This window comes from Cupressus sempervirens, chromosome 3 (genome assembly GCF_028749045.1).
Source record: "Cupressus sempervirens isolate cs-2001-9-10 chromosome 3, ASM2874904v1, whole genome shotgun sequence".
Lineage (NCBI taxonomy): Eukaryota > Viridiplantae > Streptophyta > Pinopsida > Cupressales > Cupressaceae > Cupressus > Cupressus sempervirens.
In genome coordinates this window covers 812,509,139-812,524,825 of record NC_143120.1, presented here as the reverse complement: position 1 = coordinate 812,524,825, position 15,687 = coordinate 812,509,139, and positions in this window count along the sequence as shown.

Here is a 15,687-nt window from a genome sequence, read left to right as displayed (position 1 = left end):
CACCCTTGTGGTAGGCTACAAGCATGTATACCACCTTCAAACATCCAGTAGCATGCCTATAGTGAGTTCTACATGAGAGATTCTTCCCCCTCCTTGCACAAATATTATGGCTCCTTTTGGAGGTGAATTGGGTAGCTTCTAACTAAGAGGTTTTTACTTGGCTTCCATTCAAATTAATCCTCGATGGCTCCACAAGTAGAGTTAAGATCACTAACCCATACCGACATTTGAGAGTACACACACTTGCTTTGCAGACTGGGGCTGATGCCAACCCATGCAACAGACAAAGCTTCCCCTTGATAAGTGATATCAAGAATCAAGGGAAAGAAATTAATCTGACATTGGAGTCTTTCGCTCTACAAAGCATCTTGATTATAGTGAGTTGGGATCTCTGACAAAAGGAGTGTGCTCACTTAGGTCATTCCTGGAGGTTGGATCACTCCAATAGGCCCTCTAAAGGATTCACTTAGACTGGTGGTTTGAAATCAAGGGTCAAAGTTTTTGATTTCCCTCAAGGGGAAAAACATACTCCTCTACCTTAGTTTCTCACCCAAACACACAGAACACATTAATTACTAACTTAGCTTAATCAATCTAAACTCATCCTTCCTAAAGATTTTGATCCCCTTGAAAGGAAACCATCATCTCATCATAGAAAAGGATTAGCACAAGAGTAACACTAAGCTGCTTGCCTCTCTTGAAATACCATCTTTCAGAAGCATCTAGGTTTCTGATTCACCCTTGGTCATGACCTCCAATGGTGAAGATCACAATCCCCTATTCTTCTATCTTGCACCCTAAGAAGTTTACAAGCCCTAATTAGACTATTTTTAGAAAGTAGGAAAGAAGACACATTGTTTGGTGGGTTTTAAGAGTAGTCTTCGATAATCATATCTTTGACAGCATCTTACAAACACACAGTAAGTTCATTTTTGGAGAGTTTGTATAAAGGAGTCTTCATCAAATTTCCTACAAACAACTGTTAGGTTGTAGACAATTAGAAAAACTAAAATAAAAATGCTTCAAATAAAATGCATTAGTTAAACGGAAGCTTAACTATGGGAAAATAAAATTTAACTTTTTTGGTTCTTTTTTATACCCATAAAAAAGATAAGAAAACCTATGAAGACATCAAAAGTCAAAATTTATTTTACACTCTTTTTTAAAAAAAATATTATTTTGTTTGGAAAATTGAAAAAACTATCTTTTGTATTGTTGTTGCAAAATTCCATGCGAAATCATGCACAAACCCATGCAAAGAAATGATGTGCACTGCGTGAAATCATGCACAAACTCGCATGAAGAAATGGTCTGCACTGTGCAAAATCATGCATAGACCCACACAAAGTCTTTCACTAACCCACGTGAGAAAATGAGTTGTCACATGAAGACTTGCACAATAGGGCACTTTTTCACATGAGAAAGTGTAGAGATTCAGGCGAGACCCTCAAATCTTTGTGCAAAAATAAAATTTCTTGCACGAGGATTGAAGAAACTATAAAGAACACTATGAAAAGAATGATAAAAATGACAAAAAATTAAATAAATGAGGCAAGAAAACTATTTTTCTAAGCCCCACAGTGGGCTCCAAAAATGTATATGTGGAATGCAGCCTCAAAGTTCACACACAGACTTCAAAATAGTCCTTGTATGCAGATTCCTCTTGGAATGAACATGAGATTGTTCATGCAACAGGAGTCCTACAAGCTGGCCTATTGCCTTCTATCTAGAAGGATTTTTCCTATTTATACTCTTAGATTTGAGGTGCAGGCAACCAGACCATTCTAGAACGAAGGATTTAAATGCAATTAAGTCTATATGAGTGTGGAAGTAATCTAAAATGAAATATACATTTAATCTAAGAACATATAAAATAAGCTAGACTATATGTATGCATATTAAAGCTAAATGATGTTAAAGCTAAAACAATGAAAAAGCTATGACAAGATTGAGTCTCCAATTTGACAACAATTCAATATCATCAAAATCCAACCTCTGTAATGAGGAATTAAGAGTCTCTTAAATAAAATTCAATTAATCCATCAACAATCGAGATCAATTTAGATGAACGGTTGAGATCAAGAGGAGATTCAATTAGAATGGAAACTTCCTTAAGAAAGGGGAGTTAACTAAGCTTTCCATGAGTGAAATAAAGAATTAATGGATTTCATTCCTTTTCTAATTTTTGTTAACTAAAGAGTTTCCCTTTTCAAACTTAAGAGAAGATTTTGTAGATATTATTTAATTTAATAAGTGAGACATGACCTCATAACTGCCTTTTTCATTTAATTGAATATTTTAATTCAATTAATTAAAGTAGGCATAACTATTAAATTAAATATTTTAATCCCTTAGTACATTAGCCTTAGGATATAATTTAATTTAATCAAAGTGTAAATACTTCAAATTAAATTAAATCTTAATCAATAGGTTTAATGCGACTAATATGAGTCAATACTTTAGGAATTCAATAAAGAGTATAATGAATGCAGATTTAGGGTTTTCTGCATTTGACAATTAAGTCATGTAGTGAGTAGTAGAATAAGAATTGCCTAGTGACATAGGACTTAGGATTGATTGAAATAGACCAGAATTGGTGATCATGGCACTGAGCCAATTTTTGGGTATTACATAGATAGAATCTATAGTAGGCACAAACCTAACCTACTATCCGTGAAAAAACAAAATACTTCTAACATAAATCTTCAAAAATTGTTTATGTACTAATAGTTCAATAAGATCACTAGAAAGTTACTTAATGATATATGAGTCCTTTCCCCAGTTACCGTGAATCAGATATGGACCCAACCAAATGGGATCAAAATTCTCATGTTTTAATTTTGTCTTCCAATCTTGCACTCCAAAGAACAAATCATCTAGTTCAAATTTTGTGTGTGTAGACTTTTTATCAGATAAATTTTTCAATTGCAACTATAGCTTGGCATTTGGGTTGAGGCTTCTCTTCTAGTTTTATACAGTTCAATTATATCATTGATTCTATCCTACATATCATCACTGATGTCATCCTCATATTTCTAAATGAACTTATACATCCCAATTAGATTATTCTATGGCAACCTTGCATGAATTTCATATAGTAGATTAAAAGGGGCGGAGCCAATTTCTTTCTTCAATGTTACTCGATTTTCCCATACTGTCAAAGGAAACTTAGAATCTCGTGCTTTCTTGGTCTCATCTAAAATCCTTTTGATGATCTTTAAGATAATTTTATTTCTTGATTCTGCATGTCCATTCCCTTGGGGGTGATATGGAGAGGAGGTTGACTTGGTTATTCCATACCTATCACAAAACCAAATATATGCATCTAGTCTAAAACACATAGAATTATTAGTGACAATTTTCCAAGGGCATTCAAACCTAGTAATGATGTTTTTCGAAAGGAAATCATTTACCACTTTTCTAGTTGACCTTCTAGTAGGTATAACTTCCACCCACTTTGTAAAATAATATGTATCCATTAAGATCCAATAATGTCCACCACTAGATTTGTTGGTTATCTCACCTATGAAGTCTATACCCCACTATTAAATTGGTACTTGTACTTCCACTAGCTTCAAAGGTAAGTTTCCAAAAAACTTCAATTTACCAGCAAATCTTTGATAATAATCACACTTCTTTACCAACACATGAGCATCCCAAAATAAGGTAGGCCACCAAAAACCCATTATGAGCTGTGGTTTTTCCATGTAGTGACCTCCACATATGCCACTATGCATCTCAATCAAAATTCTAACTGAATTCTCTTGGACTACCCACTTCAGAAGAATAACTTATGCACTTCTCCACCATAGCCTACCATTAAAAATTATGTATTTGATGGCTTGAAGTTTTAGTGCTTGTTTCTCATTGTCACTCATTGTACATGGAGCACATATATATTGCAGATAATGAATAACATCTCTATACCATTCACAAGAATCCATGTCATATATATTTGGCTTGAGATCACCATCCACTTGATTTATCTAATTTGCATCCAAATTGGATTGTGCCATCAACTTAGCCAATCCTTGGCCTCTAACAAGTTTGGTGATTTGAGTATCAATGTTAACCTCCTGAATTTGGTTAATCCACCTACACCTTCTTCCTAACACCTCTTGTTGAGAGGAAATATCTTTAACATTAGCACTGGGAACAAAAGATACAATTATTGCTCCTACAAAGTAACACCTAAAATCTTTCACTTCCTTTACTAGAACATATGCCTATTTCTCATTTATATCATATTTTAGCTCTACTATCTGAAGAGACTTACTAAAAAAGGTTGTAGGTTGTTCAAAACCTTCCTTATTTTTCTAAAGTAACATTGTTGCAACTATATGGAAAGTGGCAAAAGTGAATATGTACATAGGCTTATTGTAATCAAGTGTCCTAAATATAGGTGCATTTTTAATTCCATCCTTAATATTTTGGAATCGAGTTGTTGGTTCCCTATCCCATTGGATTTATTATCCTATCTTGAGCATTTTAGATATTGGTCTCCTAATCTTTGCAAAGTTGGCTATAAATTTTTGAAAAGCTCTCGAAGCGCTCTATAGCCCTATGGACTAGCTTCGCTCGTCCCCCATTTTTCGGCCCTTTTCGAGGTCATTTAATGCCCCTAACCTGATTTTGAAGCATTCTTAGGAGGTCTGCAAAACCCAAAAAATTGCAATAACTTTCAAACAGTGGGGCCTTTTGACCTAATTCTTTTTCTGGAATGCTCTAAATCACAATTACATTCATCTGGCCAATTCACACCTTCTAGGTCACCAAAATGATGGCCAAATTGCATGCTCCTATTTTTTCGAGATTTTCTAGCACACTAATAGTTGAACTGTGAGTTGGAACCTTTATTTGACCCAAATGGGTGTCCAAAAATGAAAACACATGAAACAGAAACTAAGTCTAAGTACATTTTTTTTGGGTGACACAAGGTTGCCCTTATACCTCTGCATGCTCCTACATCACTAAATAGTTTAGCATTTTCTTTAAGAGAAATGACATGTTTAAATAGATCTCCCCTATAATCCTTTTGAGTCATCATATGAACATGCAAAGACATGTTGGTATTTCCTGAACAAGTCAACCAAAAATTTCCTTACAACAGGAGATAATTTCTTTCGTATATATAATTTCTTTGGGGATTCAGTTGTTCCCATATTTATTTATTCAAACTCCTCTGACTTCTTCTCTTTAACCTCTTCTTGTAGCCTATCGTAGCCATCAAAAAGGATTTCCAGGACAACTAAGCCTTTAGGGACCTTGTTAGTCTTAAGGTTTATGGATCTCATTTCCAAAAGTAGTATCCTTCCCATCTATGGTCTCAACAAAGGTACTATAGTCCAACTTTTATCCATAATAATTATCTTCACAATTTAGGAAATTTAGAATATCTAAATCATCTTCAAATACCTACCAGCTTTCAATATTTTTAGGAATTGAAGGCCTAATTTGCACCTCAACTTTGGAAGGTAGGATTTATTAGTCTCTGCTTTTGCCTAAATAGTTTAGCATTTTCTTTAAGAGGAATGACATGTTTAAATAGATCTCCCCTATAACCATTCAAGTCATCATATGACCATGCAAAGACATGTTTGTATTTCCTTACCAAGTCAATCAAAGATTTCCTTACAATAGGAGATAATTTCTTTCCTATATATACTTTCTTTGGGGATTTAGCTATACCCATATTTATTTCTTCCAACTCTTCTAACTTCTTATCTTTAACCTCTACTTGTACCCTATCTTGGTTATCAAAAAGGATTTCCAGGACAACTAAGCCTTTAGGGACCTTGCTAGTCTTAAGTTGGATGATCTCATTTCTAAAAGTAGTATCCTTCCCATCTATGGTCTTAACAAAAGTACTATAGTCCAACTTTTATCCATAATAATTATCTTCACAATTTAGGAAACTTAGAATATCTAAATCATCTTCAAATACCTGCCAGCTTTCAATATTTTTAGGAATTCAAGGCCCACTTTACACCTCAACTTTGGATACTCTCGTAAAAGTGATGTCATCATACTTAATGGTTGCATTCTAAGAAGATATGCCATCTTACTATTTGTTCTATCCATCCATGCAATCCCAAAGGCATCAAAGGATTCAATTTTATCCCATACATCATTCATATATTGCTTTAGCCTCTTATTTTTTTGATGCATATGATTTCCTAATCTATGATACTACAATCTTAGTATCACCAATCATATACAAGTATTTTATACCATGTTTAACAGCTAATCTTAAACCTAGGAGGAGTGCTTCATACTCTAAAATATTGCTTGTGCATGTAAAATCCCAAGTGGAAGAGTATCTGAAATTTTTCTTCTTTGGTGAAATAAATACCACTCTAGCACCAATCCCTCTTTTTTTAACTTGCACCATCAAAATACATAGTCTACAGTTCTCCATTTTTAGGGATTTTTTTACTTCTTGTGTAATTAGTGTAGGTAGCTCTTCTTTCTCTAAGAAAATTACTTCTACACTAAAAGAATTTATATTTGTGTCCAAGAAACAAGTTGCATTATTATCCACATTTTCCTCAATCATATGAGTGAGCCTTGGTTTCCTATCTATTTTTATAGCTTTGTTATGAATATGAAATGTACCAAAAGATAAATCACACTATAAACTACCACCCATGGAAATACTCCATATTCTAGATAACAACATACCATACTGAGGTGGAATATCTACTACCAACACTCTTATAGTCATGTCTTTGTCTGTGTATGATACTAATTTGTAAGGGAGTACACTAATGGTTCCTATGATTGGAACTTCTCTAGAATATAAAGCACAACACCTCAATTGTTTAGTGTCTACGTTCAAGAAAAGAGACTCCATTATCTTAAATGACATAACTATATTTGAGGCACCATAGTCAATCATATAGTTCATTACCATTTTGCCATTTATAATCAAACTTAAGAAGAAAGGGTTAATTTTTTCAATATACGTTGTTGCATAATTATCAAGATACACTAGGGGAATTTGAGACACTACTCCTTCATCCTCCTTTTCTTTGGGTGGGTTTTGTATCTTTTCCCCTAAAGTCTTACTATTTTTTAATTGTACTACCCTTTCTAACACCCCCTAACCATGCTAGGGATTTAATCTTATGCTCATCTACTCTAAACATTTTAGATAATGGAACTTTTACAATAATTTGTGACAAAATGGATAACATATATACATGGGTTATTCTCTGAAGGACTTCAATGCAGTGGTTGGGGAGTAACTTCAGTTGGAGGACATCCTAGTTATGCCTGAGCTATAAAGGAAATTTTTGTGAATTTTTAAAGGTCGGACCTTCTCTATTTCTCTATTATTGCTCTGCAAATTTTTAGTGTAAATTCCCCTGTGCCTTTGAACTACATGATTTTCTGTCTTATCTCCTTTAGCCATTGATATGAAAGTGCAAGGACTCTTTTGCCTCTTACCGATGTTTTGTAGAGATCTATGATCTGCATGACTATATCTCCTTGGCCTATGAATGATAATATAAGTGAATCTCTCCTTCCTTATGTCATTCATCTTGGTCTTCTGATCTGCATGTGATTATTAGGTTAAAGCAAGTCTGAATGTGTATATCCTTAGTTTTATTCTGGTTCAATAGTGTATATATGGGTAGAGTTTGGTTCGAACACTCTATTTTGGTGCATCACCTCCTTGGATTAGATTAGGTAGATTTTCTTTCATGCTCTCCTTCTCCCTTTTCCTCTCCAAGAGTAGTTAGGTGCATCCTAATAGTAAGAGGAAGCCGGCCTTCTCTAGAGACTCAACCTCATAGTTCAAGTCCCACAGCTTGGAGGTTGTTTCCATGTTTCACTAGGTTGTCCTCATGAATAGGCTTTGAACAAGGGTGCAAACCTAAGTGACAACAATACCCTCAAGCCTCCCTTGGTTCTAACTCTTTTGACATGCTTGTCTCCTTGAGGCTCTGACTATTCTCTCAATCTTTTCTCTCCTCTTTCTTCTTGGGGCAGCATGTCAAAGGATTTTAACAACATATTTAATCCTTTAGCATCCTGTATGAATGTGATCTTTGATGCTTTTACTTTGTCGAGTTTTTCATTCATTGTATGATACACCTCTAAAAAATTCTTAAGTATTATGCTTAGCTTGTAAGCCCATGTTTTGGCATCTCGTAAGTGATCATATGTTTGGTCCTCTTTATGAATATGGTCTTACAATTCCTTAAAATAATGCCATATTCTCTTCTTTTTCTTCTAAAAATCAATTTCATCATCATTAATGATGATGTCCTATGGGAAATCAAATTTACACTTACTCATTGGTGTTATTTTTATCTTTTTCACTAGCATCTGATAAAAGCCTTCTATATCATTCAATCTCTTGGAATTAACATCCATGAAGTAATGTTTGAGTAAATGATACAACTCCTTCTCTCCTCTTATCATTGCAAAATAATGAAAAATTTTGAGATCTAGGAAAAAGGTCCCCTTATGGGTCTTTGTTGGGCAATCAGTATCCTAAAGCATATCAATCTACCTCATGAATTCAAAAAATCCAATCCTTAAAGGAACATATCTAAGCATCACAAGAGGTCTCCTTGGGAAACTATAAACTTTGATAATAGTTGTGTGAGGGTAGAAATAAATATCTCTCCATTGGTGAGATATCTTTGGCTTAACATTACAATAAATTGGTCTTAATAATTCCTATAAGAAGTAAGGAAAATCTCTAAAAAATGGAAATATTGTCCTTCTAAGAGAAATTCAAAACTAATTTTCAAACAAATTAAAACTACTCTGTCCCCAATCAATTGACAGGATAGTTGACCATAATTGCAGTGGTAATGTATTATTATCCCTTTCAAACTCCATATATATATATATATATATATATATATATATATATACACACTCATTCTAGCTTATAGGTATTGAGGAAAGTCAAATAATTATAACACCACAATTTTGAATTCCTAAGCACATCTACATAGTTGACTTACTAAAATTTCCTCTATTTTTTAACCCTAAAACCCAGTATAGAGTAGTGTGTGTATTCACCAATATATCATCATAGTACTCTACATTACCTACAATGTATGAGTGTTTAAAATTTAAGGTAGGTTAGGTTACAGAGAGAGGAGGGGTGAATCAAGAACCAATAAAACTTTAAACTTCACCAATTAATCCTTCATATATTATTATGATCTAATTGCATACATGAAATAATGAAAGTAATAAAATTCATAACACTTTGACACAAGATATGGTGACCTAAAAACCTTCCAAATAGAAAGTAATACTAGGGTGGGGATGATACCCACAAGATTTAATACCTCAGTATAAAGGTGGCTATTTAAGGCTTATAATTCACCACTTCTGGTGATCTGCCCTGTTAGGAGCAATAAGGACTATTAGGTCCACCTTGTTAAAGGATTCACAAGCATACAATGAAGTATATACTATGTTAGGAGATTTAGCAAAAGACTATTAAGTCCATCTGGTTAAAGGATTTGATTGATGCACCTGTTAAGATAAATAAATGGTTGATCTTTGATCTACAACTTTGATTTGCTAAATGAGATTCCTTGAATTGCAACAATCACCTTACTATGATACATAAGTATTTGCTATAAAATATACTGCTTGTAGCCTTCTTTAATTCACACTCATTTTCTTCTTTCTTGTTCTCATACTTATACTTAATTTATTTGGATATGACACAATACATTACATATATATCAATCTAATTAATTACCTTCTAGAGTTAGCTACAATACCAAATTCAACATAATTCACAAAGTTGGCTAATCATTGCAACTCAGGTTTTAAAGACAAATTCAGTGATGTTCAGATTCTCAACAAATACTGTCAACACTTGGCATCTTCTGCCCCACTTGCTCCAAAACTTTGTTCTCAAATTCTCTTTTTACCCTATGCAGAATTTTTTCTTGTCCACTCAATTCTTCATTGTATTTATGGAAAATTTTATCCAATTGATCCAAAATAGGTTGTTTCTCATCAACCTCAATGTTCAGAGCATCAAGAAATATGCTCTTGATATCTTGAAGGACTTGATTTTTCTTCTTCCTTTCCTCTCTGAGCTTTTGTTGCCTTACTTTCTTCTTCCAAAGTTTACCAAGGGTATCCATCTCTTCAAGGGTAAGCTCAGAGGTATCCCAATGTGGAATAATAATGTCCTCATATAGATCAATTTCTTCCCCTTTCCCCTTATTAATAATAGAATGAATAATTTCTTTTCCTTTGTTCAAAACTTCAGTCCTTTGTTGAGACTAAGTCTCAATTGTCACTACACTAGCCATGGTGGAAACAACAGTGGAAATAGTAAAAATAGAAACAAATGTAGGAATAGTAGAAATAACACTAACAAAAGGAATACCTTGTTGTTGCTTGGTCAAGCCTGATGTTAGAATGATCTAAGCCTACTGCTCGGTAGATGAAGTGTTAGACACTTCACTCAATTGAAGTACTTGGTAAAGTAACTCTTGAGATTGGTGATCTAGTTTTAACCTCAAACAACTCGGTAGAATCTTTCTTTGAGCTAGATTTCACTAAGGGTTCAGTCAGAGAATGATGAAGGGAAGTCATAATCCCTACTACTATCTTCTCTACATTAGTATCCTCAATACTCTAAATTTTTGGAAGACTTCCTCCTGTAGCTTCTTGTTCTTCTTCCTCAACAACATCATCAACATCATCAACATCTACATTTTATGTTTCCTCATCTTATATTTCTAGATCTTCATTATATTTTGCGACATCTACTTCTCCATCCTTATCATCTATTTGCACAATATTATCACTAGGCTTGTGCAACCCATAGATGTTTTTCCATCCAATAGTATTGGATTTCACCACAAATTCAATGTCTTTAGACAAGATAAAAAAATGCACTAAATTAAGCTTCTTCTTATTTTTATTTAATCATTTCTTCACCTTTTCATCACTGAGACTAGGCATGAGTTGTCTCAAGGTCCATTCTTTGATGTCTCTAGCACTGTTTGCTACATTTTTCCATACTAGTGCAACTGCCTTTTAGGATATTTTCAAGAACTTGTTTGACCAGTTCATCAGGGGAATACTTCCATTTTTCCATTTGTGCCACTAGGGCATCTTCAATATGTTTCTTCTCTATTGCCTAACTTTAGTTTCCTCTTCAATTTGGTTAATCTCCTTGTGAACACAATAGGGGAAGACTTTGTAGGATTTGTTATTATGACCTTCCCTTTCTTCTTGGGAGACTCCTCTTCTTTAGGTTCTTCTTCCTCTGTATTCTCCTCTTCATCTTCATCTTCATCTATGCAATCTCCCTTACCTTTAGTAAGCATGAGAGGAGAGCTTGATGACTTGGTGTTCTTCATGATTTTCTCCATCCTCTTTCTTCCTTTGTTTACTGCCTAGGGTAGCTTGATCTCAAGTCCAATCTTGGCCTTTGCCTCCTCATATGTTCCAAAGTATGTAGCCTTGAGATCCATAGGCTCATTAAAGAGAGCCTCAATAATGTCTTTGGTGTCATCAATATTCACTTCATAACTCAAAGGTTTTACCCATGCCACTCTTGGCTAAACTGCTTGGATGTAAATTTTATCATAGTCTACTAGAAAACATATGTCCTACTCATAGTCTTCTACTAACTTTTTTGGAATCCTATATCTACTCTGCATCTTTTCTTTGAATGTTTGAAAGTAGGCATCCATTATACTTTCAAATTTTTCTCCCATTTCAACTAGAATTCATTATTTGATATAATATAGGTATGTCTTTCTTCCATACCACAATTGGGAAACAATTTTGAACATAGAAGAATAAATAGGTTAAAAGAGAAGCAAAATTAGATGAATTATTCTTGGAGACTTGGATACTCTCCATGTTTTTGCCCAATTGAGTCAATAGTAGCCTAACAAAGTCAAAAGATAATTTTTTTCACCACCTTCAACGCTAGGTCAACTACTTCACAAGAAATGTTGTTCTGTCTGCTTGAGCTATATAACTTGTGAGAAATCACATATATCCCAAACTTGATTTCCATGTCTATTACTCCATTAAGTTTTATTCCTCTACCATCTCACTCAACAAGAGTTCTCTTTGTCAGTTCAACCTAACCTAGGGTTTTCATGGTTTTTGCCTTATTCAACATTGGTAACCCGATAATCTTGTGTATCATATTCTTTGTAATCTGGACAGGGTGATCCAACCACAAATGTATCCTGTGAACTCTACTTAAAATGTATCTTATCAATTACCCTTGAAAATATTATGACATATGCATAATGTGTGTGAAACCCTTTGCCTCCAAATTTGTATGCTCGAGTTTCAAAACACCATCCACACAAAGCTCATTGAATGCCTAGTTCATTTCTAGGGTTCCAAGCTTTTGAATCAAATAGTGATAAAATGACTTGATACCATGAATTAGAAGTACCTTCAGAGGTATTTGAGACTACACTCCAATTGGGTCAAGTGCCTCTGCAATTACTACTATCAATTTGAATGTGAGAGACTTGCAATCCACTCCATGAATCAACATCTCTGAACCCTTCTTCATTTTGCTTCTTGAAGATGCCATTTGCTCGGTTAATTCTTGAACACAAAAATAACTTCACTAAATACTACTTCAAATTTGTCGAGGGCTTTGAAATTTATCTTCACTAATAGCTCTAGAAAATTCATGGTGAAATGACTCGATGAATTTTCTCCTTTTAACAAAATTTTGTCTTTATAATTGCCATTAATGCTTTGTACAAATGTTCACTCGGTGATAGCTTGTTCTCCACTTAGTTTGATCTTTATTTCTTGGAAGACACCTTCAACTTGGTATGAAGATTGAACTGGGTAAGGCCACTAACTCAACATTTGCATCTAAAACTAGGAAAAGTTATGCAACCCAACCTTGCTTAGTAAGGTCTTGAACTTCAATCATCACTCGGTGATCCTTGTGCATCTTGAATGATGATATGGATCTTTCTACATGCTACTTGGAACTAATGTTAGATGACTCCTTCAATATTATAGTTCCAATGATCTCTATAAGGAATTAAGTCAAAGTTATTGTACCACCCAACTCATTGAAATAGGTGTCAACAACTTCAGGACTTTGGCTTGCATTCCCTTGAGATTTATGCACATCCAAAATTTGAAACCCTCAAAACTAGAGTTTCCCACCACCCTATGAAACAAAGTAATTACATCTACAATAAGCTCTTTGAAATGAAATTTCTTTCATGTACTAGGAAAATGAGACTTATTTGCTCTTTTTGATTTGAAACAAGTTTTGAAAATGTTGTTGAGGAAAAATTCTTCGTGCTCCTTGAAATATTCATTCCCAACCTCTATACAAAGCCTTTCAATCACTTTGTCACAAGGAATGCCAAAGCGTAAGTAATACTTTTAGAGTTGATTTTTTCTATGATGTTCCCATCAACCATTCAAATTTCTCTCACAACAAGATCATAAAATTTCACACGTGCTACCACCAACTTAGGACATTTCATTATAGAGGGAAATTCTCCTACATTTATTAAACTACTTTGGAGAAGCTACTACACCCAAGAAATCAAAAATCTTTGTGTTTGTAATACTCTAGGAGCATATCAAAATCCTCTTGCTTTGTCTTGGTATCATCCACCTTTGATAGTTAGATTTGAATTACAGATTGCATATCAAGGGAGAAGCTTGAGCAAGTAGTATATTGGAGGTGTTAAGGAGTGATGATAAAAAATCCACCACCCAAGTGATATATTAATTCTGACAAGACATGTATTAAATGAAACATCATTATACATACTTTTTACAAAATGAAGACATTTTTAACCAAGCTACAAGTAGAGAAGTAAAGGTGTAGTGTCTGCCCCTAGTTTGCATTTTATTATTATTGCCAAACTCTTTTAGGCCCATTTATGCTTGTTGATTAGTAGCACTATCTTTTAGATTATCATATATTGTTTCATATTTAGTTGATTTTATGATGATTATTACATTGATTTCAGTTATTGACGATGATTAGTTAGATGGATTATCACATGTATTTTCTTATAGATGATTGTATGTTTTTGCTTCCGCTACTTTATGTTTGATGTGTATGTTATTCTTCTTGGTTTTTTAATTTTTTTTTTTGGAAAACTTAGCAAAATTTAGGTTATTTCTTTTGGATCCCTTGGCGGGGTGTTACAAAAGGACTGACATAATGAAGGAAAGATTCATATGCAGAGTTATACTAAGGATTGGGACTCACTGGTCACTCAATAACTAGCAATTAGGGCTTTTATACTTCCTGAAATGTCCAACAAAGTGACTAATAACACTTTACACAAATTGGCATATTGTGGACTTGAAGAAAACTACAACTCTGTAGCAAGGTTATGAAAAACTTGGCAAGGATGATAGTTTGGGAAGGCCCTAAAAATTACAACAAATGGCTAGACTTTTGAGGGTGACCCTTTTAAAAGAAAAATAATAGAAGCACAAATAACATTGTCTCTAAATGGTGATAAAACTCGTAGGACAAAGATAATCTAGAATTGCATGGCGATGCCTTGGTTATTAGGTGACATAGGAAAAATGGCACAATCAAGCAAAACAACACACAAACTCAAAGAAAGACAAAAAAAAACTATGTACAATAAGGGGGAAAATGCTTGATCAAATAGTTTTCAAATCTTTCCCATTATAAGAAAGTGTAAGAGGCGTACCATCAATATAGTTAAGTAGGAAAGAGTTGTTGCCTATGACTTTTCTAATTTTGAAAGAACCTTTCCATAAAGAGTCAAACTTCTTACGTAATCCCTCAGGCTCTCTTCTCTTATGTCACAAAGAGCCATGTCTCTAATTGAGAAATCTCTTTGCTGAAGCCTCTTGTAAAATATTATCTTCACTATTTTTAAAAATCTTTCAATGGTATCCATTACTTTTCTCTTTTCTCTTCCAATTGATTTAGCTACATAATTCTCTTTCCAATTCATGATAGGAAATTCTAATATTTGATCACCTCTATAGATTTAAAGTTGCGAGTGTATGCTTAAAATGTGGCATACTTCTATAAACTATTACATCCAAGGGATCCCATTGATTGGGAGGCTTGGAAAGTAGCTTGTATCTCTCTATCCATGATGCGCAAGGGACACACAAGCAATAGTAGTAATGGTGGCTCTCAAACGAACCCAAGTGTCGTGATCCTTACAAGTTGTATCATAGAATGAGAGATTTGTTAAGATTAACAAGACATAAATAAAAATTACATGCAAATATATCCAATATCACAAAATAATAAAGCATAAAGAAAATAACACAATGCACAAAGATTTAACATGGTTCACCCAATGCTTGGTCTATGCCTACCAAATAACGAGTCTGATATTTTTATTATCCAATGATTACAACCTGATTATAATTGATAATCCATTAGAGCTTAATATTGTCTCAAGTAGCTATTATCACATCACACCTCATGAAATCCCTAACACTAAACCATTTTATACAAAAAAAAATTCCACTTTAGGGTTATAGTCAGTTATAAAAGTCAGCCCAAAAATTGTCGATAAATTAGGCCCATTTTTTTTTCTTTTTCTGCCTGACCCCCAATGAGGAATTATGGAGAGTGTATAGTAGTAAATTGATTAATAACCATAAACTAACACAAAATAAAGATATAATGCAAATTAAGTGAAGATGAAGGTGCAAGATTAAATT